This window comes from Anomaloglossus baeobatrachus, chromosome 4 (genome assembly GCF_048569485.1).
Source record: "Anomaloglossus baeobatrachus isolate aAnoBae1 chromosome 4, aAnoBae1.hap1, whole genome shotgun sequence".
NCBI classification, from domain to species: Eukaryota; Metazoa; Chordata; class Amphibia; order Anura; family Aromobatidae; genus Anomaloglossus; species Anomaloglossus baeobatrachus.
The window spans coordinates 646,126,460-646,152,359 of record NC_134356.1 but is presented as its reverse complement, the minus strand read 5'-3'; the positions used below and the strand labels follow the sequence as shown (position 1 = coordinate 646,152,359).

General features: G+C 38.6%; 12 non-coding genes across 12 annotated transcripts; all 12 read right to left on the bottom strand.

The window, feature by feature from the left end:
• Positions 1-1,047: 1,047 nt before the first annotated feature.
• On the bottom strand, positions 1,048-1,119 carry TRNAE-CUC (transfer RNA glutamic acid (anticodon CUC)). The gene has a single exon. It is a non-coding gene; the product is annotated as a tRNA-Glu (tRNA).
• Positions 1,120-2,927: 1,808 nt separating this feature from the next.
• On the bottom strand, positions 2,928-2,999 carry TRNAE-CUC (transfer RNA glutamic acid (anticodon CUC)). Its single transcript has one exon. It is a non-coding gene; the product is annotated as a tRNA-Glu (tRNA).
• Positions 3,000-4,795: 1,796 nt separating this feature from the next.
• On the bottom strand, positions 4,796-4,867 carry TRNAE-CUC (transfer RNA glutamic acid (anticodon CUC)). The gene has a single exon. It is a non-coding gene; the product is annotated as a tRNA-Glu (tRNA).
• A 2,732-nt stretch (positions 4,868-7,599) lies between these two features.
• On the bottom strand, positions 7,600-7,671 carry TRNAE-CUC (transfer RNA glutamic acid (anticodon CUC)). The gene has a single exon. It is a non-coding gene; the product is annotated as a tRNA-Glu (tRNA).
• Positions 7,672-9,478: 1,807 nt separating this feature from the next.
• TRNAE-CUC (transfer RNA glutamic acid (anticodon CUC)) lies at positions 9,479-9,550 on the bottom strand. Its single transcript has one exon. It is a non-coding gene; the product is annotated as a tRNA-Glu (tRNA).
• An 862-nt stretch (positions 9,551-10,412) lies between these two features.
• Positions 10,413-10,484, bottom strand: TRNAE-CUC (transfer RNA glutamic acid (anticodon CUC)). Its single transcript has one exon. It is a non-coding gene; the product is annotated as a tRNA-Glu (tRNA).
• Positions 10,485-12,290: 1,806 nt separating this feature from the next.
• TRNAE-CUC (transfer RNA glutamic acid (anticodon CUC)) lies at positions 12,291-12,362 on the bottom strand. Its single transcript has one exon. It is a non-coding gene; the product is annotated as a tRNA-Glu (tRNA).
• Positions 12,363-14,166: 1,804 nt separating this feature from the next.
• On the bottom strand, positions 14,167-14,238 carry TRNAE-CUC (transfer RNA glutamic acid (anticodon CUC)). The gene has a single exon. It is a non-coding gene; the product is annotated as a tRNA-Glu (tRNA).
• An 862-nt stretch (positions 14,239-15,100) lies between these two features.
• Positions 15,101-15,172, bottom strand: TRNAE-CUC (transfer RNA glutamic acid (anticodon CUC)). Its single transcript has one exon. It is a non-coding gene; the product is annotated as a tRNA-Glu (tRNA).
• A 1,806-nt stretch (positions 15,173-16,978) lies between these two features.
• On the bottom strand, positions 16,979-17,050 carry TRNAE-CUC (transfer RNA glutamic acid (anticodon CUC)). The gene has a single exon. It is a non-coding gene; the product is annotated as a tRNA-Glu (tRNA).
• A 2,739-nt stretch (positions 17,051-19,789) lies between these two features.
• Positions 19,790-19,861, bottom strand: TRNAE-CUC (transfer RNA glutamic acid (anticodon CUC)). Its single transcript has one exon. It is a non-coding gene; the product is annotated as a tRNA-Glu (tRNA).
• Positions 19,862-23,525: 3,664 nt separating this feature from the next.
• TRNAE-CUC (transfer RNA glutamic acid (anticodon CUC)) lies at positions 23,526-23,597 on the bottom strand. The gene has a single exon. It is a non-coding gene; the product is annotated as a tRNA-Glu (tRNA).
• Between the last annotated feature and the right edge of the window lie 2,303 nt (positions 23,598-25,900).

Sequence of the window (25,900 nt, the reverse complement as noted above, 5' to 3'; positions counted from 1 at the left end):
TTCAGTTCCAATATTCTATGGATAAGTAAGGAAATTTTAGGTCAAATGACAGGCCACAATCGCCAACCAATTGCGTCGGCCTTTGAATGTCGAAACAAGCACAGAAAAATTTGCATTCCCATACCGGGAGTCGAACCCGGGCCGCCTGAGTGAGAACCAGGAATCCTAACCGCTAGACCATATGGGAAATGTTGTGCTGTGTAGTCGATGATATGGAAAAAAAGAACTTTATTTCTTTGAGTAAGCAACTTCTGCACGTTTGCAACAGAAGCTTTCCTTGTTAGCATAATAGGTGGCGCGTCAATCTCAAACTCTTAAGGTCATGATTGTGATCCTCACATGTGGCACTTTTCTTTGGAGATTTTGTCTCCATCTTGTCTAGAGAGCCACATTTGTTTCCACTGAGTATCAAAAATCAACAATAATATATTGAGGGGTTTGAGTCTCTTGACACCAAGTATTTGGAAGTCGAAGGTAAGAATGATTTCCGATATGAGCTCAAATGGCTTTTTGTGCAAAAGAATGGAATGAATGGCTAAAAGCTCTTGTGGTCAGCATTTTTCGCTGCAAAGAGCAATTTTAATCTAAACTAACTTTGTCTGCAAGGTATGTGTCGACCTTTGAATGCAGGAACTATTGCAGAAAAAAGTGGCACTCCCCTATCAGGAATTGAACCAGTAAACTAAGAAAACTGCTTGCTAATTAATATGGGATATTCCACAGAGTTGCAGAAAACATATAGGGTTTTTAAAAAAAAAAAAAAAGAGTGTTGCCTTCACTAAAAAGCTGTTTTTCATTTTAGTAGTTGAATCCTGCCTCATTTGAGCTGGAGTTAACAGGTCAATTCAATATACTGAAGATTGTAAGTTTTTTCCTCAGACGGTATGTAGTTTACTCATTATCTTTGGCAGGAGAGCCTAGAAACTTTACCATTCAGTTCCAATATTTTAGGGATAAGTAAAGAAATTTTAGGTCAAATGACAGGCCACAATGGCCAACCAATTGCGTCGGCCTTTGAATGTCGAAACAAGCACAGAAAAATTTGCATTCCCATACCGGGAGTCGAACCCGGGCCGCCTGGGTGAGAACCAGGAATCCTAACCGCTAGACCATATGGGAAATGTTGTGCTGTGTAGTCGATGATGTGGAAAAAAAGAACTTTATTTCTTTGAGTAAGCAACTTCTGCACGTTTGCAACAGAAGCTTTCCTTGTTAGCACAATAGGTGGCGCGTCAATCTCAAACTCTTAAGGTCATGATTGTGATTCTCACACGTGGCACTTTTCTTTGGAGATTTTGTCTCCATCTTGTCTAGAGAGCCACATTTGTTTCCACTGAGTACCAAAAATCAACAATAATATATTGAGGGGTTTGAGTCTCTTGACACCAAGTATTTGGAAGTCGAAGGTAAGAATGATTTCCGATATGAGCTCAAATGGCTTTTTGTGCAACAGAATGGAATGAATGGCTAAAAGCTCTTGTTGTCAGCATTTTTCGCTGCAAAGAGCAATTTTAATCTAAACTAACTTTGTCTGCAAGGTATGTGTCGAATTTGAATGCAGGAACAATTGCAGAAAAAAGTGGCACTCCCCTATCAGGAATTGAACCAGTAAACTAAAAAAACTGCTTGCTAATTAATATGGGATATTCCACAGAGTTGCAGAAAACATATAGGGTTTTAAAAAAAAAAAAAAAAAAAAAAAAGAGTGTTGCCTTCACTAAAAAGCTGTTTTTCATTTTAGTAGTTGAATCCTGCCTCATTTGAGCTGGAGTTAACAGGTCAATTCAATATACTGAAGATTGTAAGTTTTTTCCTCAGACGGTATGTAGTTTACTCATTATCTTTGGCAGGAGAGCCTAGAAACTTTACCATTCAGTTCCAATATTCTATGGATAAGTAAGGAAATTTTAGGTCAAATGACAGGCCACAATGGCCAAACAATTGCGTCGGCCTTTGAATGTCGAAACAAGCACAGAAAAATTTGCATTCCCATACCGGGAGTCGAACCCGGGCCGCCTGAGTGAGAACCAGGAATCCTAACCGCTAGACCATATGGGAAATGTTGTGCTGTGTAGTCGATGATGTGGAAAAAAAGAACTTTATTTCTTTGAGTAAGCAACTTCTGCACGTTTGCAACAGAAGCTTTCCTTGTTAGCACAATAGGTGGCGCGTCAATCTCAAACTCTTAAGGTCATGATTGTGATTCTCACACGTGGCACTTTTCTTTGGAGATTTTGTCTCCATCTTGTCTAGAGAGCCACATTTGTTTCCACTGAGTACCAAAAATCAACAATAATATATTGAGGGGTTTGAGTCTCTTGACACCAAGTATTTGGAAGTCGAAGGTAAGAATGATTTCCGATATGAGCTCAAATGGCTTTTTGTGCAAAAGAATGGAATGAATGGCTAAAAGCTCTTGTGGTCAGCATTTTTTGCTGCAAAGAGCAATTTTAATCTAAACTAACTTTGTCTGCAAGGTATGTGTCGACCTTTGAATGCAGGAACTATTGCAGAAAAAAGTGGCACTCCCCTATCGGGAATTGAACCAGTAAACTAAGAAAACTGCTTGCTAATTAATATGGGATATTCCACAGAGTTGCAGAAAACATATAGGGTTTAAAAAAAAAAAAAAAAAAAAAAAAAAGAGTGTTGCCTTCACTAAAAAGCTGTTTTTCATTTTAGTAGTTGAATCCTGCCTCATTTGAGCTGGAGTTAACAGGTCAATTCAATATACTGAAGATTGTAAGTTTTTTCCTCAGACGGTATGTAGTTTACTCATTATCTTTGGCAGGAGAGCCTAGAAACTTTACCATTCAGTTCCAATATTCTATGGATAAGTAAAGAAATTTTAGGTCAAATGACAGGCCACAATGGCCAACCAATTGCGTCGGCCTTTGAATGTCGAAACAAGCACAGAAAAATTTGCATTCCCATACCGGGAGTCGAACCCGGGCCGCCTGGGTGAGAACCAGGAATCCTAACCGCTAGACCATATGGGAAATGTTGTGCTGTGTAGTCGATGATGTGGAAAAAAAGAACTTTATTTCTTTGAGTAAGCAACTTCTGCACGTTTGCAACAGAAGCTTTCCTTGTTAGCACAATAGGTGGCGCGTCAATCTCAAACTCTTAAGGTCATGATTGTGATTCTCACACGTGGCACTTTTCTTTGGAGATTTTGTCTCCATCTTGTCTAGAGAGCCACATTTGTTTCCACTGAGTACCAAAAATCAACAATAATATATTGAGGGGTTTGAGTCTCTTGACACCAAGTATTTGGAAGTCGAAGGTAAGAATGATTTCCGATATGAGCTCAAATGGCTTTTTGTGCAAAAGAATGGAATGAATGGCTAAAAGCTCTTGTTGTCAGCATTTTTCGCTGCAAAGAGCAATTTTAATCTAAACTAACTTTGTCTGCAAGGTATGTGTCGAATTTGAATGCAGGAACAATTGCAGAAAAAAGTGGCACTCCCCTATCAGGAATTGAGCCAGTAAACTAAAAAAACTGCTTGCTAATTAATATGGGATATTCCACAGAGTTGCAGAAAACATATAGGGTTTTAAAAAAAAAAAAAAAAAAAAAAAGAGTGTTGCCTTCACTAAAAAGCTGTTTTTCATTTTAGTAGTTGAATCCTGCCTCATTTGAGCTGGAGTTAACAGGTCAATTCAATATACTGAAGATTGTAAGTTTTTTCCTCAGACGGTATGTAGTTTACTCATTATTTTGGCAGGAGAGCCTAGAAACTTTACCATTCAGTTCCAATATTCTATGGATAAGTAAGGAAATTTTAGGTCAAATGACAGGCCACAATGGCCAACCAATTGCGTCGGCCTTTGAATGTCGAAACAAGCACAGAAAAATTTGCATTCCCATACCGGGAGTCGAACCCGGGCCGCCTGAGTGAGAACCAGGAATCCTAACCGCTAGACCATATGGGAAATGTTGTGCTGTGTAGTCGATGATATGGAAAAAAAGAACTTTATTTCTTTGAGTAAGCAACTTCTGCACGTTTGCAACAGAAGCTTTCCTTGTTAGCATAATAGGTGGCGCGTCAATCTCAAACTCTTAAGGTCATGATTGTGATCCTCACATGTGGCACTTTTCTTTGGAGATTTTGTCTCCATCTTGTCTAGAGAGCCACATTTGTTTCCACTGAGTATCAAAAATCAACAATAATATATTGAGGGGTTTGAGTCTCTTGACACCAAGTATTTGGAAGTCGAAGGTAAGAATGATTTCCGATATGAGCTCAAATGGCTTTTTGTGCAAAAGAATGGAATGAATGGCTAAAAGCTCTTGTGGTCAGCATTTTTCGCTGCAAAGAGCAATTTTAATCTAAACTAACTTTGTCTGCAAGGTATGTGTCGACCTTTGAATGCAGGAACTATTGCAGAAAAAAGTGGCACTCCCCTATCGGGAATTGAACCAGTAAACTAAGAAAACTGCTTGCTAATTAATATGGGATATTCCACAGAGTTGCAGAAAACATATAGGGTTTAAAAAAAAAAAAAAAAGAGTGTTGCCTTCACTAAAAAGCTGTTTTTCATTTTAGTAGTTGGATCCTGCCTCATTTGAGCTGGAGTTAACAGGTCAATTCAATATACTGAAGATTGTAAGTTTTTTCCTCAGACGGTATGTAGTTTACTCATTATCTTTGGCAGGAGAGCCTAGAAACTTTACCATTCAGTTCCAATATTCTATGGATAAGTAAGGAAATTTTAGGTCAAATGACAGGCCACAATGGCCAACCAATTGCGTCGGCCTTTGAATGTCGAAACAAGCACAGAAAAATTTGCATTCCCATACCGGGAGTCGAACCCGGGCCGCCTGGGTGAGAACCAGGAATCCTAACCGCTAGACCATATGGGAAATGTTGTGCTGTGTAGTCGATGATGTGGAAAAAAAGAACTTTAATTCTTTGAGTAAGCAACTTCTGCACGTTTGCAACAGAAGCTTTCCTTGTTAGCACAATAGGTGGCGCGTCAATCTCAAACTCTTAAGGTCATAATTGTGATCCTCACATGTGGCACTTTTCTTTGGAAATTTTGTCTCTATCTTGTCTAGAGAGCCACATTTGTTTCCACTAAGTATCAAAAATCAACAATAATATATTGAGGGGTTTGAGTCTCTTGACACCAAGTATTTGGAAGTCGAAGGTAAGAATGATTTCCGATATGAGCTCAAATGGCTTTTTGTGCAACAGAATGGAATGAATGGCTAAAAGCTCTTGTGGTCAGCATTTTTCGCTGCAAAGAGCAATTTTAATCTAAACTAACTTTGTCTGCAAGGTATGTGTCGACCTTTGAATGCAGAAACTATTGCAGAAAAAAGTGGCACTCCCCTATCAGGAATTGAACCAGTAAACTAAGAAAACTGCTTGCTAATTAATATGGGATATTCCACAGAGTTGCAGAAAACATATAGGGTTTTTAAAAAAAAAAAAAAAAAAAGAGTGTTGCCTTCACTAAAAAGCTGTTTTTCATTTTAGTAGTTGAATCCTGCCTCATTTGAGCTGGAGTTAACAGGTCAATTCAATATACTGAAGATTGTAAGTTTTTTCCTCAGACGGTATGTAGTTTACTCATTATCTTTGGCAGGAGAGCCTAGAAACTTTACCATTCAGTTCCAATATTCTATGGATAAGTAAGGAAATTTTAGGTCAAATGACAGGCCACAATGGCCAACCAATTGCGTCGGCCTTTGAATGTCGAAACAAGCACAGAAAAATTTGCATTCCCATACCGGGAGTCAAACCCGGGCCGCCTGGGTGAGAACCAGGAATCCTAACCGCTAGACCATATGGGAAATGTTGTGCTGTGTAGTCGATGATGTGGAAAAAAAGAACTTTAATTCTTTGAGTAAGCAACTTCTGCACGTTTGCAACAGAAGCTGTCCTTGTTAGCACAATAGGTGGCGCGTCAATCTCAAACTCTTAAGGTCATAATTGTGATCCTCACATGTGGCACTTTTCTTTGGAGATTTTGTCTCCATCTTGTCTAGAGAGCCACATTTGTTTCCACTGAGTACCAAAAATCAACAATAATATATTGAGGGGTTTGAGTCTCTTGACACCAAGTATTTGGAAGTCGAAGGTAAGAATGATTTCCGATATGAGCTCAAATGGCTTTTTGTGCAACAGAATGGAATGAATGGCTAAAAGCTCTTGTTGTCAGCATTTTTCGCTGCAAAGAGCAATTTTAATCTAAACTAACTTTGTCTGCAAGGTATGTGTCGACCTTTGAATGCAGGAACTATTGCAGAAAAAAGTGGCACTCCCCTATCAGGAATTGAACCAGTAAACTAAGAAAACTGCTTGCTAATTAATATGGGATATTCCACAGAGTTGCAGAAAACATATAGGGTTTTAAAAAAAAAAAAAAAAAAAAAGAGTGTTGCCTTCACTAAAAAGCTGTTTTTCATTTTAGTAGTTGATTCCTGCCTCATTTGAGCTGGAGTTAACAGGTCAATTCAATATACTGAAGATTGTAAGTTTTTTCCTCAGACGGTATGTAGTTTACTCATTATTTTGGCAGGAGAGCCTAGAAACTTTACCATTCAGTAACAATATTCTATGGATAAGTAAGGAAATTTTAGGTCAAATGACAGGCCACAATGGCCAACCAATTGCGTCGGCCTTTGAATGTCGAAACAAGCACAGAAAAATTTGCATTTCCATACCGGGAGTCGAACCCGGGCCGCCTGAGTGAGAACCAGGAATCCTAACCGCTAGACCATATGGGAAATGTTGTGCTGTGTAGTCGATGATATGGAAAAAAAGAACTTTATTTCTTTGAGTAAGCAACTTCTGCACGTTTGCAACAGAAGCTTTCCTTGTTAGCATAATAGGTGGCGCGTCAATCTCAAACTCTTAAGGTCATGATTGTGATCCTCACATGTGGCACTTTTCTTTGGAGATTTTGTCTCCATCTTGTCTAGAGAGCCACATTTGTTTCCACTGAGTATCAAAAATCAACAATAATATATTGAGGGGTTTGAGTCTCTTGACACCAAGTATTTGGAAGTCGAAGGTAAGAATGATTTCCGATATGAGCTCAAATGGCTTTTTGTGCAAAAGAATGGAATGAATGGCTAAAAGCTCTTGTGGTCAGCATTTTTCGCTGCAAAGAGCAATTTTAATCTAAACTAACTTTGTCTGCAAGGTATGTGTCGACCTTTGAATGCAGGAACTATTGCAGAAAAAAGTGGCACTCCCCTATCGGGAATTGAACCAGTAAACTAAGAAAACTGCTTGCTAATTAATATGGGATATTCCACAGAGTTGCAGAAAACATATAGGGTTTAAAAAAAAAAAAAAAAAGAGTGTTGCCTTCACTAAAAAGCTGTTTTTCATTTTAGTAGTTGAATCCTGCCTCATTTGAGCTGGAGTTAACAGGTCAATTCAATATACTGAAGATTGTAAGTTTTTTCCTCAGACGGTATGTAGTTTACTCATTATCTTTGGCAGGAGAGCCTAGAAACTTTACCATTCAGTTCCAATATTCTATGGATAAGTAAGGAAATTTTAGGTCAAATGACAGGCCACAATGGCCAACCAATTGCGTCAGCCTTTGAATGTCGAAACAAGCACAGAAAAATTTGCATTCCCATACCGGGAGTCGAACCCGGGCCGCCTGGGTGAGAACCAGGAATCCTAACCGCTAGACCATATGGGAAATGTTGTGCTGTGTAGTCAATGATGTGGAAAAAAAGAACTTTAATTCTTTGAGTAAGCAACTTCTGCACGTTTGCAACAGAAGCTTTCCTTGTTAGCACAATAGGTGGCGCGTCAATCTCAAACTCTTAAGGTCATAATTGTGATCCTCACATGTGGCACTTTTCTTTGGAGATTTTGTCTCTATCTTGTCTAGAGAGCCACATTTGTTTCCACTGAGTATCAAAAATCAACAATAATATATTGAGGGGTTTGAGTCTCTTGACACCAAGTATTTGGAAGTCGAAGGTAAGAATGATTTCCGATATGAGCTCAAATGGCTTTTTGTGCAACAGAATGGAATGAATGGCTAAAAGCTCTTGTGGTCAGCATTTTTCGCTGCAAAGAGCAATTTTAATCTAAACTAACTTTGTCTGCAAGGTATGTGTCGACCTTTGAATGCAGAAACTATTGCAGAAAAAAGTGGCACTCCCCTATCAGGAATTGAACCAGTAAACTAAGAAAACTGCTTGCTAATTAATATGGGATATTCCACAGAGTTGCAGAAAACATATAGGGTTTTTAAAAAAAAAAAAAAAAAAAAAAAAGAGTGTTGCCTTCACTAAAAAGCTGTTTTTCATTTTAGTAGTTGAATCCTGCCTCATTTGAGCTGGAGTTAACAGGTCAATTCAATATACTGAAGATTGTGAGTTTTTTCCTCAGACGGTATGTAGTTTACTCATTATTTTGGCAGGAGAGCCTAGAAACTTTACCATTCAGTTCCAATATTCTATGGATAAGTAAGGAAATTTTAGGTTAAATGACAGGCCAAAATGGCCAACCAATTGCGTCGGCCTTTGAATGTCGAAACAAGCACAGAAAAATTTGCATTCCCATACCGGGAGTCAAACCCGGGCCGTCTGGGTGAGAACCAGGAATCCTAACCGCTAGACCATATGGGAAATGTTGTGCTGTGTAGTCGATGATGTGGAAAAAAAGAACTTTAATTCTTTGAGTAAGCAACTTCTGCACGTTTGCAACAGAAGCTTTCCTTGTTAGCACAATAGGTGGCGCGTCAATCTCAAACTCTTAAGGTCATGATTGTGATTCTCACACGTGGCACTTTTCTTTGGAGATTTTGTCTCCATCTTGTCTAGAGAGCCACATTTGTTTCCACTGAGTACCAAAAATCAACAATAATATATTGAGGGGTTTGAGTCTCTTGACACCAAGTATTTGGAAGTCGAAGGTAAGAATGATTTCCGATATGAGCTCAAATGGCTTTTTGTGCAAAAGAATGGAATGAATGGCTAAAAGCTCTTGTGGTCAGCATTTTTCGCTGCAAAGAGCAATTTTAATCTAAACTAACTTTGTCTGCAAGGTATGTGTCGACCTTTGAATGCAGGAACTATTGCAGAAAAAAGTGGCACTCCCCTATCGGGAATTGAACCAGTAAACTAAGAAAACTGCTTGCTAATTAATATGGGATATTCCACAGAGTTGCAGAAAACATAGGGTTTTAAAAAAAAAAAAAAAAAAAAAAAAAGAGTGTTGCCTTCACTAAAAAGCTGTTTTTCATTTTAGTAGTTGAATCCTGCCTCATTTGAGCTGGAGTTAACAGGTCAATTCAGTATACTGAAGATTGTAAGTTTTTTCCTCAGACGGTATGTAGTTTACTCATTATCTTTGGCAGGAGAGCCTAGAAACTTTACCATTCAGTTCCAATATTCTATGGATAAGTAAAGAAATTTTAGGTCAAATGACAGGCCACAATGGCCAACCAATTGCGTCGGCCTTTGAATGTCGAAACAAGCACAGAAAAATTTGCATTCCCATACCGGGAGTCGAACCCGGGCCGCCTGGGTGAGAACCAGGAATCCTAACCGCTAGACCATATGGGAAATGTTGTGCTGTGTAGTCGATGATGTGGAAAAAAAGAACTTTAATTCTTTGAGTAAGCAACTTCTGCACGTTTGCAACAGAAGCTTTCCTTGTTAGCACAATAGGTGGCGCGTCAATCTCAAACTCTTAAGGTCATGATTGTGATTCTCACACGTGGCACTTTTCTTTGGAGATTTTGTCTCCATCTTGTCTAGAGAGCCACATTTGTTTCCACTGAGTACCAAAAATCAACAATAATATATTGAGGGGTTTGAGTCTCTTGACACCAAGTATTTGGAAGTCGAAGGTAAGAATGATTTCCGATATGAGCTCAAATGGCTTTTTGTGCAACAGAATGGAATGAATGGCTAAAAGCTCTTGTCAGCATTTTTCGCTGCAAAGAGCAATTTTAATCTAAACTAACTTTGTCTGCAAGGTATGTGTCGAATTTGAATGCAGGAACAATTGCAGAAAAAAGTGGCACTCCCCTATCAGGAATTGAACCAGTAAACTAAAAAAACTGCTTGCTAATTAATATGGGATATTCCACAGAGTTGCAGAAAACATATAGGGTTTTAAAAAAAAAAAAAAAAAAAAAAGAGTGTTGCCTTCACTAAAAAGCTGTTTTTCATTTTAGTAGTTGAATCCTGCCTCATTTGAGCTGGAGTTAACAGGTCAATTCAATATACTGAAGATTGTAAGTTTTTTCCTCAGACGGAATGTAGTTTACTCATTATCTTTGGCAGGAGAGCCTAGAAACTTTACCATTCAGTTCCAATATTCTATGGATAAGTAAGGAAATTTTAGGTCAAATGACAGGCCACAATGGCCAAACAATTGCGTCGGCCTTTAAATGTCGAAACAAGCACAGAAAAATTTGCATTCCCATACCGGGAGTCGAACCCGGGCCGCCTGGGTGAGAACCAGGAATCCTAACCGCTAGACCATATGGGAAATGTTGTGCTGTGTAGTCGATGATGTGGAAAAAAAGAACTTTATTTCTTTGAGTAAGCAACTTCTGCACGTTTGCAACAGAAGCTTTCCTTGTTAGCACAATAGGTGGCGCGTCAATCTCAAACTCTTAAGGTCATGATTGTGATTCTCACACGTGGCACTTTTCTTTGGAGATTTTGTCTCCATCTTGTCTAGAGAGCCACATTTGTTTCCACTGAGTACCAAAAATCAACAATAATATATTGAGGGGTTTGAGTCTCTTGACACCAAGTATTTGGAAGTCGAAGGTAAGAATGATTTCCGATATGAGCTCAAATGGCTTTTTGTGCAACAGAATGGAATGAATGGCTAAAAGCTCTTGTTGTCAGCATTTTTCGCTGCAAAGAGCAATTTTAATCTAAACTAACTTTGTCTGCAAGGTATGTGTCGAATTTGAATGCAGGAACAATTGCAGAAAAAAGTGGCACTCCCCTATCAGGAATTGAACCAGTAAACTAAAAAAACTGCTTGCTAATTAATATGGGATATTCCACAGAGTTGCAGAAAACATATAGGGTTTTAAAAAAAAAAAAAAAAAAAAAAAAAGTGTTGCCTTCACTAAAAAGCTGTTTTTCATTTTAGTAGTTGAATCCTGCCTCGTTTGAGCTGGAGTTAACAGGTCAATTCAATATACTGAAGATTGTAAGTTTTTTCCTCAGACGGTATGTAGTTTACTCATTATCTTTGGCAGGAGAGCCTAGAAACTTTACCATTCAGTTCCAATATTCTATGGATAAGTAAGGAAATTTTAGGTCAAATGACAGGCCACAATGGCCAAACAATTGCGTCGACCTTTGAATGTCGAAACAAGCACAGAAAAATTTGCATTCCCATACCGGGAGTCAAACCCGGGCCGCCTGGGTGAGAACCAGGAATCCTAACCGCTAGACCATATGAGAAATGTTGTGCTGTGTAGTCGATGATGTGGAAAAAAAGAACTTTATTTCTTTGAGTAAGCAACTTCTGCACGTTTGCAACAGAAGCTTTCCTTGTTAGCACAATAGGTGGCGCGTCAATCTCAAACTCTTAAGGTCATGATTGTGATTCTCACACGTGGCACTTTTCTTTGGAGATTTTGTCTCCATCTTGTCTAGAGAGCCACATTTGTTTCCACTGAGTACCAAAAATCAACAATAATATATTGAGGGGTTTGAGTCTCTTGACACCAAGTATTTGGAAGTCGAAGGTAAGAATGATTTCCGATATGAGCTCAAATGGCTTTTTGTGCAAAAGAATGGAATGAATGGCTAAAAGCTCTTGTGGTCAGCATTTTTTGCTGCAAAGAGCAATTTTAATCTAAACTAACTTTGTCTGCAAGGTATGTGTCGACCTTTGAATGCAGGAACTATTGCAGAAAAAAGTGGCACTCCCTTATCGGGAATTGAACCAGTAAACTAAGAAAACTGCTTGCTAATTAATATGGGATATTCCACAGAGTTGCAGAAAACATATAGGGTTTAAAAAAAAAAAAAAAAAAAAAAAAAGAGTGTTGCCTTCACTAAAAAGCTGTTTTTCATTTTAGTAGTTGAATCCTGCCTCATTTGAGCTGGAGTTAACAGGTCAATTCAATATACTGAAGATTGTAAGTTTTTTCCTCAGACGGTATGTAGTTTACTCATTATCTTTGGCAGGAGAGCCTAGAAACTTTACCATTCAGTTCCAATATTCTATGGATAAGTAAAGAAATTTTAGGTCAAATGACAGGCCACAATGGCCAACCAATTGCGTCGGCCTTTGAATGTCGAAACAAGCACAGAAAAATTTGCATTCCCATACCGGGAGTCGAACCCGGGCCGCCTGGGTGAGAACCAGGAATCCTAACCGCTAGACCATATGGGAAATGTTGTGCTGTGTAGTCGATGATGTGGAAAAAAAGAACTTTATTTCTTTGAGTAAGCAACTTCTGCACGTTTGCAACAGAAGCTTTCCTTGTTAGCACAATAGGTGGCGCGTCAATCTCAAACTCTTAAGGTCATGATTGTGATTCTCACACGTGGCACTTTTCTTTGGAGATTTTGTCTCCATCTTGTCTAGAGAGCCACATTTGTTTCCACTGAGTACCAAAAATCAACAATAATATATTGAGGGGTTTGAGTCTCTTGACACCAAGTATTTGGAAGTCGAAGGTAAGAATGATTTCCGATATGAGCTCAAATGGCTTTTTGTGCAACAGAATGGAATGAATGGCTAAAAGCTCTTGCTGTCAGCATTTTTCGCTGCAAAGAGCAATTTTAATCTAAACTAACTTTGTCTGCAAGGTATGTGTCGAATTTGAATGCAGGAACAATTGCAGAAAAAAGTGGCACTCCCCTATCAGGAATTGAACCAGTAAACTAAAAAAACTGCTTGCTAATTAATATGGGATATTCCACAGAGTTGCAGAAAACATATAGGGTTTTAAAAAAAAAAAAAAAAAAAAAAAAGAGTGTTGCCTTCACTAAAAAGCTGTTTTTCATTTTAGTAGTTGAATCCTGCCTCATTTGAGCTGGAGTTAACAGGTCAATTCAATATACTGAAGATTGTGAGTTTTTTCCTCAGACGGTATGTAGTTTACTCATTATTTTGGCAGGAGAGCCTAGAAACTTTACCATTCAGTTCCAATATTCTATGGATAAGTAAGGAAATTTTAGGTTAAATGACAGGCCAAAATGGCCAACCAATTGCGTCGGCCTTTGAATGTCGAAACAAGCACAGAAAAATTTGCATTCCCATACCGGGAGTCAAACCCGGGCCGTCTGGGTGAGAACCAGGAATCCTAACCGCTAGACCATATGGGAAATGTTGTGCTGTGTAGTCGATGATGTGGAAAAAAAGAACTTTAATTCTTTGAGTAAGCAACTTCTGCACGTTTGCAACAGAAGCTTTCCTTGTTAGCACAATAGGTGGCGCGTCAATCTCAAACTCTTAAGGTCATGATTGTGATTCTCACACGTGGCACTTTTCTTTGGAGATTTTGTCTCCATCTTGTCTAGAGAGCCACATTTGTTTCCACTGAGTACCAAAAATCAACAATAATATATTGAGGGGTTTGAGTCTCTTGACACCAAGTATTTGGAAGTCGAAGGTAAGAATGATTTCCGATATGAGCTCAAATGGCTTTTTGTGCAAAAGAATGGAATGAATGGCTAAAAGCTCTTGTGGTCAGCATTTTTCGCTGCAAAGAGCAATTTTAATCTAAACTAACTTTGTCTGCAAGGTATGTGTCGACCTTTGAATGCAGGAACTATTGCAGAAAAAAGTGGCACTCCCCTATCGGGAATTGAACCAGTAAACTAAGAAAACTGCTTGCTAATTAATATGGGATATTCCACAGAGTTGCAGAAAACATAGGGTTTTAAAAAAAAAAAAAAAAAAAAAAAAGAGTGTTGCCTTCACTAAAAAGCTGTTTTTCATTTTAGTAGTTGAATCCTGCCTCATTTGAGCTGGAGTTAACAGGTCAATTCAGTATACTGAAGATTGTAAGTTTTTTCCTCAGACGGTATGTAGTTTACTCATTATCTTTGGCAGGAGAGCCTAGAAACTTTACCATTCAGTTCCAATATTCTATGGATAAGTAAAGAAATTTTAGGTCAAATGACAGGCCACAATGGCCAACCAATTGCGTCGGCCTTTGAATGTCGAAACAAGCACAGAAAAATTTGCATTCCCATACCGGGAGTCGAACCCGGGCCGCCTGGGTGAGAACCAGGAATCCTAACCGCTAGACCATATGGGAAATGTTGTGCTGTGTAGTCGATGATGTGGAAAAAAAGAACTTTAATTCTTTGAGTAAGCAACTTCTGCACGTTTGCAACAGAAGCTTTCCTTGTTAGCACAATAGGTGGCGCGTCAATCTCAAACTCTTAAGGTCATGATTGTGATTCTCACACGTGGCACTTTTCTTTGGAGATTTTGTCTCCATCTTGTCTAGAGAGCCACATTTGTTTCCACTGAGTACCAAAAATCAACAATAATATATTGAGGGGTTTGAGTCTCTTGACACCAAGTATTTGGAAGTCGAAGGTAAGAATGATTTCCGATATGAGCTCAAATGGCTTTTTGTGCAACAGAATGGAATGAATGGCTAAAAGCTCTTGTCAGCATTTTTCGCTGCAAAGAGCAATTTTAATCTAAACTAACTTTGTCTGCAAGGTATGTGTCGAATTTGAATGCAGGAACAATTGCAGAAAAAAGTGGCACTCCCCTATCAGGAATTGAACCAGTAAACTAAAAAAACTGCTTGCTAATTAATATGGGATATTCCACAGAGTTGCAGAAAACATATAGGGTTTTAAAAAAAAAAAAAAAAAAAAAAGAGTGTTGCCTTCACTAAAAAGCTGTTTTTCATTTTAGTAGTTGAATCCTGCCTCATTTGAGCTGGAGTTAACAGGTCAATTCAATATACTGAAGATTGTAAGTTTTTTCCTCAGACGGAATGTAGTTTACTCATTATCTTTGGCAGGAGAGCCTAGAAACTTTACCATTCAGTTCCAATATTCTATGGATAAGTAAGGAAATTTTAGGTCAAATGACAGGCCACAATGGCCAAACAATTGCGTCGGCCTTTAAATGTCGAAACAAGCACAGAAAAATTTGCATTCCCATACCGGGAGTCGAACCCGGGCCGCCTGGGTGAGAACCAGGAATCCTAACCGCTAGACCATATGGGAAATGTTGTGCTGTGTAGTCGATGATGTGGAAAAAAAGAACTTTATTTCTTTGAGTAAGCAACTTCTGCACGTTTGCAACAGAAGCTTTCCTTGTTAGCACAATAGGTGGCGCGTCAATCTCAAACTCTTAAGGTCATGATTGTGATTCTCACACGTGGCACTTTTCTTTGGAGATTTTGTCTCCATCTTGTCTAGAGAGCCACATTTGTTTCCACTGAGTACCAAAAATCAACAATAATATATTGAGGGGTTTGAGTCTCTTGACACCAAGTATTTGGAAGTCGAAGGTAAGAATGATTTCCGATATGAGCTCAAATGGCTTTTTGTGCAACAGAATGGAATGAATGGCTAAAAGCTCTTGTTGTCAGCATTTTTCGCTGCAAAGAGCAATTTTAATCTAAACTAACTTTGTCTGCAAGGTATGTGTCGAATTTGAATGCAGGAACAATTGCAGAAAAAAGTGGCACTCCCCTATCAGGAATTGAACCAGTAAACTAAAAAAACTGCTTGCTAATTAATATGGGATATTCCACAGAGTTGCAGAAAACATATAGGGTTTTAAAAAAAAAAAAAAAAAAAAAAAAAGTGTTGCCTTCACTAAAAAGCTGTTTTTCATTTTAGTAGTTGAATCCTGCCTCGTTTGAGCTGGAGTTAACAGGTCAATTCAATATACTGAAGATTGTAAGTTTTTTCCTCAGACGGTATGTAGTTTACTCATTATCTTTGGCAGGAGAGCCTAGAAACTTTACCATTCAGTTCCAATATTCTATGGATAAGTAAGGAAATTTTAGGTCAAATGACAGGCCACAATGGCCAAACAATTGCGTCGACCTTTGAATGTCGAAACAAGCACAGAAAAATTTGCATTCCCATACCGGGAGTCAAACCCGGGCCGCCTGGGTGAGAACCAGGAATCCTAACCGCTAGACCATATGAGAAATGTTGTGCTGTGTAGTCGATGATGTGGAAAAAAAGAACTTTATTTCTTTGAGTAAGCAACTTCTGCACGTTTGCAACAGAAGCTTTCCTTGTTAGCACAATAGGTGGCGCGTCAATCTCAAACTCTTAAGGTCATGATTGTGATTCTCACACGTGGCACTTTTCTTTGGAGATTTTGTCTCCATCTTGTCTAGAGAGCCACATTTGTTTCCACTGAGTACCAAAAATCAACAATAATATATTGAGGGGTTTGAGTCTCTTGACACCAAGTATTTGGAAGTCGAAGGTAAGAATGATTTCCGATATGAGCTCAAATGGCTTTTTGTGCAAAAGAATGGAATGAATGGCTAAAAGCTCTTGTGGTCAGCATTTTTTGCTGCAAAGAGCAATTTTAATCTAAACTAACTTTGTCTGCAAGGTATGTGTCGACCTTTGAATGCAGGAACTATTGCAGAAAAAAGTGGCACTCCCTTATCGGGAATTGAACCAGTAAACTAAGAAAACTGCTTGCTAATTAATATGGGATATTCCACAGAGTTGCAGAAAACATATAGGGTTTAAAAAAAAAAAAAAAAAAAAAAAAAGAGTGTTGCCTTCACTAAAAAGCTGTTTTTCATTTTAGTAGTTGAATCCTGCCTCATTTGAGCTGGAGTTAACAGGTCAATTCAATATACTGAAGATTGTAAGTTTTTTCCTCAGACGGTATGTAGTTTACTCATTATCTTTGGCAGGAGAGCCTAGAAACTTTACCATTCAGTTCCAATATTCTATGGATAAGTAAAGAAATTTTAGGTCAAATGACAGGCCACAATGGCCAACCAATTGCGTCGGCCTTTGAATGTCGAAACAAGCACAGAAAAATTTGCATTCCCATACCGGGAGTCGAACCCGGGCCGCCTGGGTGAGAACCAGGAATCCTAACCGCTAGACCATATGGGAAATGTTGTGCTGTGTAGTCGATGATGTGGAAAAAAAGAACTTTATTTCTTTGAGTAAGCAACTTCTGCACGTTTGCAACAGAAGCTTTCCTTGTTAGCACAATAGGTGGCGCGTCAATCTCAAACTCTTAAGGTCATGATTGTGATTCTCACACGTGGCACTTTTCTTTGGAGATTTTGTCTCCATCTTGTCTAGAGAGCCACATTTGTTTCCACTGAGTACCAAAAATCAACAATAATATATTGAGGGGTTTGAGTCTATTGACACCAAGTATTTGGAAGTCGAAGGTAAGAATGATTTCCGATATGAGCTCAAATGGCTTTTTGTGCAACAGAATGGAATGAATGGCTAAAAGCTCTTGCTGTCAGCATTTTTCGCTGCAAAGAGCAATTTTAATCTAAACTAACTTTGTCTGCAAGGTATGTGTCGAATTTGAATGCAGGAACAATTGCAGAAAAAAGTGGCACTCCCCTATCAGGAATTGAACCAGTAAACTAAAAAAACTGCTTGCTAATTAATATGGGATATTCCACAGAGTTGCAGAAAACATATAGGGTTTTAAAAAAAAAAAAAAAAAAAAAAAAGAGTGTTGCCTTCACTAAAAAGCTGTTTTTCATTTTAGTAGTTGAATCCTGCCTCATTTGAGCTGGAGTTAACAGGTCAATTCAATATACTGAAGATTGTAAGTTTTTTCCTCAGACGGAATGTAGTTTACTCATTATCTTTGGCAGGAGAGCCTTGAAACTTTACCATTCAGTTCCAATATTCTATGGATAAGTAAGGAAATTTTAGGTCAAATGACAGGCCACAATGGCCAAACAATTGCGTCGGCCTTTGAATGTCGAAACAAGCACAGAAAAATTTGCATTCCCATACCGGGAGTCAAACCCGGGCCGCCTGGGTGAGAGCCAGGAATCCTAACCGCTAGACCATATGGGAAATGTTGTGCTGTGTAGTCGATGATGTGGAAAAAAAGAACTTTATTTCTTTGAGTAAGCAACTTCTGCACGTTTGCAACAGAAGCTTTCCTTGTTAGCACAATAGGTGGCGCGTCAATCTCAAACTCTTAAGGTCATGATTGTGATTCTCACACGTGGCACTTTTCTTTGGAGATTTTGTCTCCATCTTGTCTAGAGAGCCACATTTGTTTCCACTGAGTACCAAAAATCAACAATAATATATTGAGGGGTTTGAGTCTCTTGACACCAAGTATTTGGAAGTCGAAGGTAAGAATGATTTCCGATATGAGCTCAAATGGCTTTTTGTGCAAAAGAATGGAATGAATGGCTAAAAGCTCTTGTGGTCAGCATTTTTTGCTGCAAAGAGCAATTTTAATCTAAACTAACTTTGTCTGCAAGGTATGTGTCGACCTTTGAATGCAGGAACTATTGCAGAAAAAAGTGGCACTCCCCTATCGGGAATTGAACCAGTAAACTAAGAAAACTGCTTGCTAATTAATATGGGATATTCCACAGAGTTGCAGAAAACATATAGGGTTTTAAAAAAAAAAAAAAAAAAAAAAGAGTGTTGCCTTCACTAAAAAGCTGTTTTTCATTTTAGTAGTTGATTCCTGCCTCATTTGAGCTGGAGTTAACAGGTCAATTCAATATACTGAAGATTGTAAGTTTTTTCCTCAGACGGTATGTAGTTTACTCATTATTTTGGCAGGAGAGCCTAGAAACTTTACCATTCAGTTCCAATATTCTATGGATAAGTAAGGAAATTTTAGGTCAAATGACAGGCCACAATGGCCAACCAATTGCGTCGGCCTTTGAATGTCGAAACAAGCACAGAAAAATTTGCATTCCCATACCGGGAGTCGAACCCGGGCCGCCTGAGTGAGAACCAGGAATCCTAACCGCTAGACCATATGGGAAATGTTGTGCTGTGTAGTCGATGATATGGAAAAAAAGAACTTTATTTCTTTGAGTAAGCAACTTCTGCACGTTTGCAACAGAAGCTTTCCTTGTTAGCATAATAGGTGGCGCGTCAATCTCAAACTCTTAAGGTCATGATTGTGATCCTCACATGTGGCACTTTTCTTTGGAGATTTTGTCTCCATCTTGTCTAGAGAGCCACATTTGTTTCCACTGAGTATCAAAAATCAACAATAATATATTGAGGGGTTTGAGTCTCTTGACACCAAGTATTTGGAAGTCGAAGGTAAGAATGATTTCCGATATGAGCTCAAATGGCTTTTTGTGCAAAAGAATGGAATGAATGGCTAAAAGCTCTTGTGGTCAGCATTTTTCGCTGCAAAGAGCAATTTTAATCTAAACTAACTTTGTCTGCAAGGTATGTGTCGACCTTTGAATGCAGGAACTATTGCAGAAAAAAGTGGCACTCCCCTATCGGGAATTGAACCAGTAAACTAAGAAAACTGCTTGCTAATTAATATGGGATATTCCACAGAGTTGCAGAAAACATATAGGGTTTAAAAAAAAAAAAAAAAAAAAGAGTGTTGCCTTCACTAAAAAGCTGTTTTTCATTTTAGTAGTTGGATCCTGCCTCATTTGAGCTGGAGTTAACAGGTCAATTCAATATACTGAAGATTGTAAGTTTTTTCCTCAGACGGTATGTAGTTTACTCATTATCTTTGGCAGGAGAGCCTAGAAACTTTACCATTCAGTTCCAATATTCTATGGATAAGTAAGGAAATTTTAGGTCAAATGACAGGCCACAATGGCCAACCAATTGCGTCGGCCTTTGAATGTCGAAACAAGCACAGAAAAATTTGCATTCCCATACCGGGAGTCGAACCCGGGCCGCCTGGGTGAGAACCAGGAATCCTAACCGCTAGACCATATGGGAAATGTTGTGCTGTGTAGTCGATGATGTGGAAAAAAAGAACTTTAATTCTTTGAGTAAGCAACTTCTGCACGTTTGCAACAGAAGCTTTCCTTGTTAGCACAATAGGTGGCGCGTCAATCTCAAACTCTTAAGGTCATAATTGTGATCCTCACATGTGGCACTTTTCTTTGGAAATTTTGTCTCTATCTTGTCTAGAGAGCCACATTTGTTTCCACTAAGTATCAAAAATCAACAATAATATATTGAGGGGTTTGAGTCTCTTGACACCAAGTATTTGGAAGTCGAAGGTAAGAATGATTTCCGATATGAGCTCAAATGGCTTTTTGTGCAACAGAATGGAATGAATGGCTAAAAGCTCTTGTGGTCAGCATTTTTCGCTGCAAAGAGCAATTTTAATCTAAACTAACTTTGTCTGCAAGGTATGTGTCGACCTTTGAATGCAGAAACTATTGCAGAAAAAAGTGGCACTCCCCTATCAGGAATTGAACCAGTAAACTAAGAAAACTGCTTGCTAATTAATATGGGATATTCCACAGAGTTGCAGAAAACATATAGGGTTTTTAAAAAAAAAAAAAAAAAAAAAAAGAGTGTTGCCTTCACTAAAAAGCTGTTTTTCATTTTAGTAGTTGAATCCTGCCTCATTTGAGCTGGAGTTAACAGGTCAATTCAATATACTGAAGATTGTAAGTTTTTTCCTCAGACGGTATGTAGTTTACTCATTATCTTTGGCAGGAGAGCCTAGAAACTTTACCATTCAGTTCCAATATTCTATGGATAAGTAAGGAAATTTTAGGTCAAATGACAGGCCACAATGGCCAACCAATTGCGTCGGCCTTTGAATGTCGAAACAAGCACAGAAAAATTTGCATTCCCATACCGGGAGTCAAACCCGGGCCACCTGGGTGAGAACCAGGAATCCTAACCGCTAGACCATATGGGAAATGTTGTGCTGTGTAGTCGATGATGTGGAAAAAAAGAACTTTAATTCTTTGAGTAAGCAACTTCTGCACGTTTGCAACAGAAGCTGTCCTTGTTAGCACAATAGGTGGCGCGTCAATCTCAAACTCTTAAGGTCATAATTGTGATCCTCACATGTGGCACTTTTCTTTGGAGATTTTGTCTCCATCTTGTCTAGAGAGCCACATTTGTTTCCACTGAGTACCAAAAATCAACAATAATATATTGAGGGGTTTGAGTCTCTTGACACCAAGTATTTGGAAGTCGAAGGTAAGAATGATTTCCGATATGAGCTCAAATGGCTTTTTGTGCAACAGAATGGAATGAATGGCTAAAAGCTCTTGTTGTCAGCATTTTTCGCTGCAAAGAGCAATTTTAATCTAAACTAACTTTGTCTGCAAGGTATGTGTCGACCTTTGAATGCAGGAACTATTGCAGAAAAAAGTGGCACTCCCCTATCAGGAATTGAACCAGTAAACTAAGAAAACTGCTTGCTAATTAATATGGGATATTCCACAGAGTTGCAGAAAACATATAGGGTTTTAAAAAAAAAAAAAAAAGAGTGTTGCCTTCACTAAAAAGCTGTTTTTCATTTTAGTAGTTGATTCCTGCCTCATTTGAGCTGGAGTTAACAGGTCAATTCAATATACTGAAGATTGTAAGTTTATTCCTCAGACGGTATGTAGTTTACTCATTATTTTGGCAGGAGAGCCTAGAAACTTTACCATTCAGTTCCAATATTCTATGGATAAGTAAGGAAATTTTAGGTCAAATGACAGGCCACAATGGCCAACCAATTGCGTCGGCCTTTGAATGTCGAAACAAGCACAGAAAAATTTGCATTTCCATACCGGGAGTCGAACCCGGGCCGCCTGAGTGAGAACCAGGAATCCTAACCGCTAGACCATATGGGAAATGTTGTGCTGTGTAGTCGATGATATGGAAAAAAAGAACTTTATTTCTTTGAGTAAGCAACTTCTGCACGTTTGCAACAGAAGCTTTCCTTGTTAGCATAATAGGTGGCGCGTCAATCTCAAACTCTTAAGGTCATGATTGTGATCCTCACATGTGGCACTTTTCTTTGGAGATTTTGTCTCCATCTTGTCTAGAGAGCCACATTTGTTTCCACTGAGTATCAAAAATCAACAATAATATATTGAGGGGTTTGAGTCTCTTGACACCAAGTATTTGGAAGTCGAAGGTAAGAATGATTTCCGATATGAGCTCAAATGGCTTTTTGTGCAAAAGAATGGAATGAATGGCTAAAAGCTCTTGTGGTCAGCATTTTTCGCTGCAAAGAGCAATTTTAATCTAAACTAACTTTGTCTGCAAGGTATGTGTCGACCTTTGAATGCAGGAACTATTGCAGAAAAAAGTGGCACTCCCCTATCAGGAATTGAACCAGTAAACTAAGAAAACTGCTTGCTAATTAATATGGGATATTCCACAGAGTTGCAGAAAACATATAGGGTTTTTAAAAAAAAAAAAAAAGAGTGTTGCCTTCACTAAAAAGCTGTTTTTCATTTTAGTAGTTGATTCCTGCCTCATTTGAGCTGGAGTTAACAGGTCAATTCAATATACTGAAGATTGTAAGTTTTTTCCTCAGACGGTATGTAGTTTACTCATTATTTTGGCAGGAGAGCCTAGAAACTTTACCATTCAGTTCCAATATTCTATGGATAAGTAAGGAAATTTTAGGTCAAATGACAGGCCACAATGGCCAACCAATTGCGTCGGCCTTTGAATGTCGAAACAAGCACAGAAAAATTTGCATTTCCATACCGGGAGTCGAACCCGGGCCGCCTGAGTGAGAACCAGGAATCCTAACCGCTAGACCATATGGGAAATGTTGTGCTGTGTAGTCGATGATATGGAAAAAAAGAACTTTATTTCTTTGAGTAAGCAACTTCTGCACGTTTGCAACAGAAGCTTTCCTTGTTAGCATAATAGGTGGCGCGTCAATCTCAAACTCTTAAGGTCATGATTGTGATCCTCACATGTGGCACTTTTCTTTGGAGATTTTGTCTCCATCTTGTCTAGAGAGCCACATTTGTTTCCACTGAGTATCAAAAATCAACAATAATATATTGAGGGGTTTGAGTCTCTTGACACCAAGTATTTGGAAGTCGAAGGTAAGAATGATTTCCGATATGAGCTCAAATGGCTTTTTGTGCAAAAGAATGGAATGAATGGCTAAAAGCTCTTGTGGTCAGCATTTTTCGCTGCAAAGAGCAATTTTAATCTAAACTAACTTTGTCTGCAAGGTATGTGTCGACCTTTGAATGCAGGAACTATTGCAGAAAAAAGTGGCACTCCCCTATCGGGAATTGAACCAGTAAACTAAGAAAACTGCTTGCTAATTAATATGGGATATTCCACAGAGTTGCAGAAAACATATAGGGTTTAAAAAAAAAAAAAAAAAAAGAGTGTTGCCTTCACTAAAAAGCTGTTTTTCATTTTAGTAGTTGGATCCTGCCTCATTTGAGCTGGAGTTAACAGGTCAATTCAATATACTGAAGATTGTAAGTTTTTTCCTCAGACGGTATGTAGTTTACTCATTATCTTTGGCAGGAGAGCCTAGAAACTTTACCATTCAGTTCCAATATTCTATGGATAAGTAAGGAAATTTTAGGTCAAATGACAGGCCACAATGGCCAACCAATTGCGTCGGCCTTTGAATGTCGAAACAAGCACAGAAAAATTTGCATTCCCATACCGGGAGTCGAACCCGGGCCGCCTGGGTGAGAACCAGGAATCCTAACCGCTAGACCATATGGGAAATGTTGTGCTGTGTAGTCGATGATGTGGAAAAAAAGAACTTTAATTCTTTGAGTAAGCAACTTCTGCACGTTTGCAACAGAAGCTTTCCTTGTTAGCACAATAGGTGGCGCGTCAATCTCAAACTCTTAAGGTCATAATTGTGATCCTCACATGTGGCACTTTTCTTTGGAAATTTTGTCTCTATCTTGTCTAGAGAGCCACATTTGTTTCCACTAAGTATCAAAAATCAACAATAATATATTGAGGGGTTTGAGTCTCTTGACACCAAGTATTTGGAAGTCGAAGGTAAGAATGATTTCCGATATGAGCTCAAATGGCTTTTTGTGCAACAGAATGGAATGAATGGCTAAAAGCTCTTGTGGTCAGCATTTTTCGCTGCAAAGAGCAATTTTAATCTAAACTAACTTTGTCTGCAAGGTATGTGTCGACCTTTGAATGCAGAAACTATTGCAGAAAAAAGTGGCACTCCCCTATCAGGAATTGAACCAGTAAACTAAGAAAACTGCTTGCTAATTAATATGGGATATTCCACAGAGTTGCAGAAAACATATAGGGTTTTTAAAAAAAAAAAAAAAAAAAAAAAAGAGTGTTGCCTTCACTAAAAAGCTGTTTTTCATTTTAGTAGTTGAATCCTGCCTCATTTGAGCTGGAGTTAACAGGTCAATTCAATATACTGAAGATTGTAAGTTTTTTCCTCAGACGGTATGTAGTTTACTCATTATCTTTGGCAGGAGAGCCTAGAAACTTTACCATTCAGTTCCAATATTCTATGGATAAGTAAGGAAATTTTAGGTCAAATGACAGGCCACAATGGCCAACCAATTGCGTCGGCCTTTGAATGTCGAAACAAGCACAGAAAAATTTGCATTCCCATACCGGGAGTCAAACCCGGGCCACCTGGGTGAGAACCAGGAATCCTAACCGCTAGACCATATGGGAAATGTTGTGCTGTGTAGTCGATGATGTGGAAAAAAAGAACTTTAATTCTTTGAGTAAGCAACTTCTGCACGTTTGCAACAGAAGCTGTCCTTGTTAGCACAATAGGTGGCGCGTCAATCTCAAACTCTTAAGGTCATAATTGTGATCCTCACATGTGGCACTTTTCTTTGGAGATTTTGTCTCCATCTTGTCTAGAGAGCCACATTTGTTTCCACTGAGTACCAAAAATCAACAATAATATATTGAGGGGTTTGAGTCTATTGACACCAAGTATTTGGAAGTCGAAGGTAAGAATGATTTCCGATATGAGCTCAAATGGCTTTTTGTGCAACAGAATGGAATGAATGGCTAAAAGCTCTTGTTGTCAGCATTTTTCGCTGCAAAGAGCAATTTTAATCTAAACTAACTTTGTCTGCAAGGTATGTGTCGACCTTTGAATGCAGGAACTATTGCAGAAAAAAGTGGCACTCCCCTATCAGGAATTGAACCAGTAAACTAAGAAAACTGCTTGCTAATTAATATGGGATATTCCACAGAGTTGCAGAAAACATATAGGGTTTTAAAAAAAAAAAAAAAAAAAAAAGAGTGTTGCCTTCACTAAAAAGCTGTTTTTCATTTTAGTAGTTGATTCCTGCCTCATTTGAGCTGGAGTTAACAGGTCAATTCAATATACTGAAGATTGTAAGTTTTTTCCTCAGACGGTATGTAGTTTACTCATTATTTTGGCAGGAGAGCCTAGAAACTTTACCATTCAGTTCCAATATTCTATGGATAAGTAAGGAAATTTTAGGTCAAATGACAGGCCACAATGGCCAACCAATTGCGTCGGCCTTTGAATGTCGAAACAAGCACAGAAAAATTTGCATTTCCATACCGGGAGTCGAACCCGGGCCGCCTGAGTGAGAACCAGGAATCCTAACCGCTAGACCATATGGGAAATGTTGTGCTGTGTAGTCGATGATATGGAAAAAAAGAACTTTATTTCTTTGAGTAAGCAACTTCTGCACGTTTGCAACAGAAGCTTTCCTTGTTAGCATAATAGGTGGCGCGTCAATCTCAAACTCTTAAGGTCATGATTGTGATCCTCACATGTGGCACTTTTCTTTGGAGATTTTGTCTCCATCTTGTCTAGAGAGCCACATTTGTTTCCACTGAGTACCAAAAATCAACAATAATATATTGAGGGGTTTGAGTCTCTTGACACCAAGTATTTGGAAGTCGAAGGTAAGAATGATTTCCGATATGAGCTCAAATGGCTTTTTGTGCAACAGAATGGAATGAATGGCTAAAAGCTCTTGTGGTCAGCATTTTTCGCTGCAAAGAGCAATTTTAATCTAAACTAACTTTGTCTGCAAGGTATGT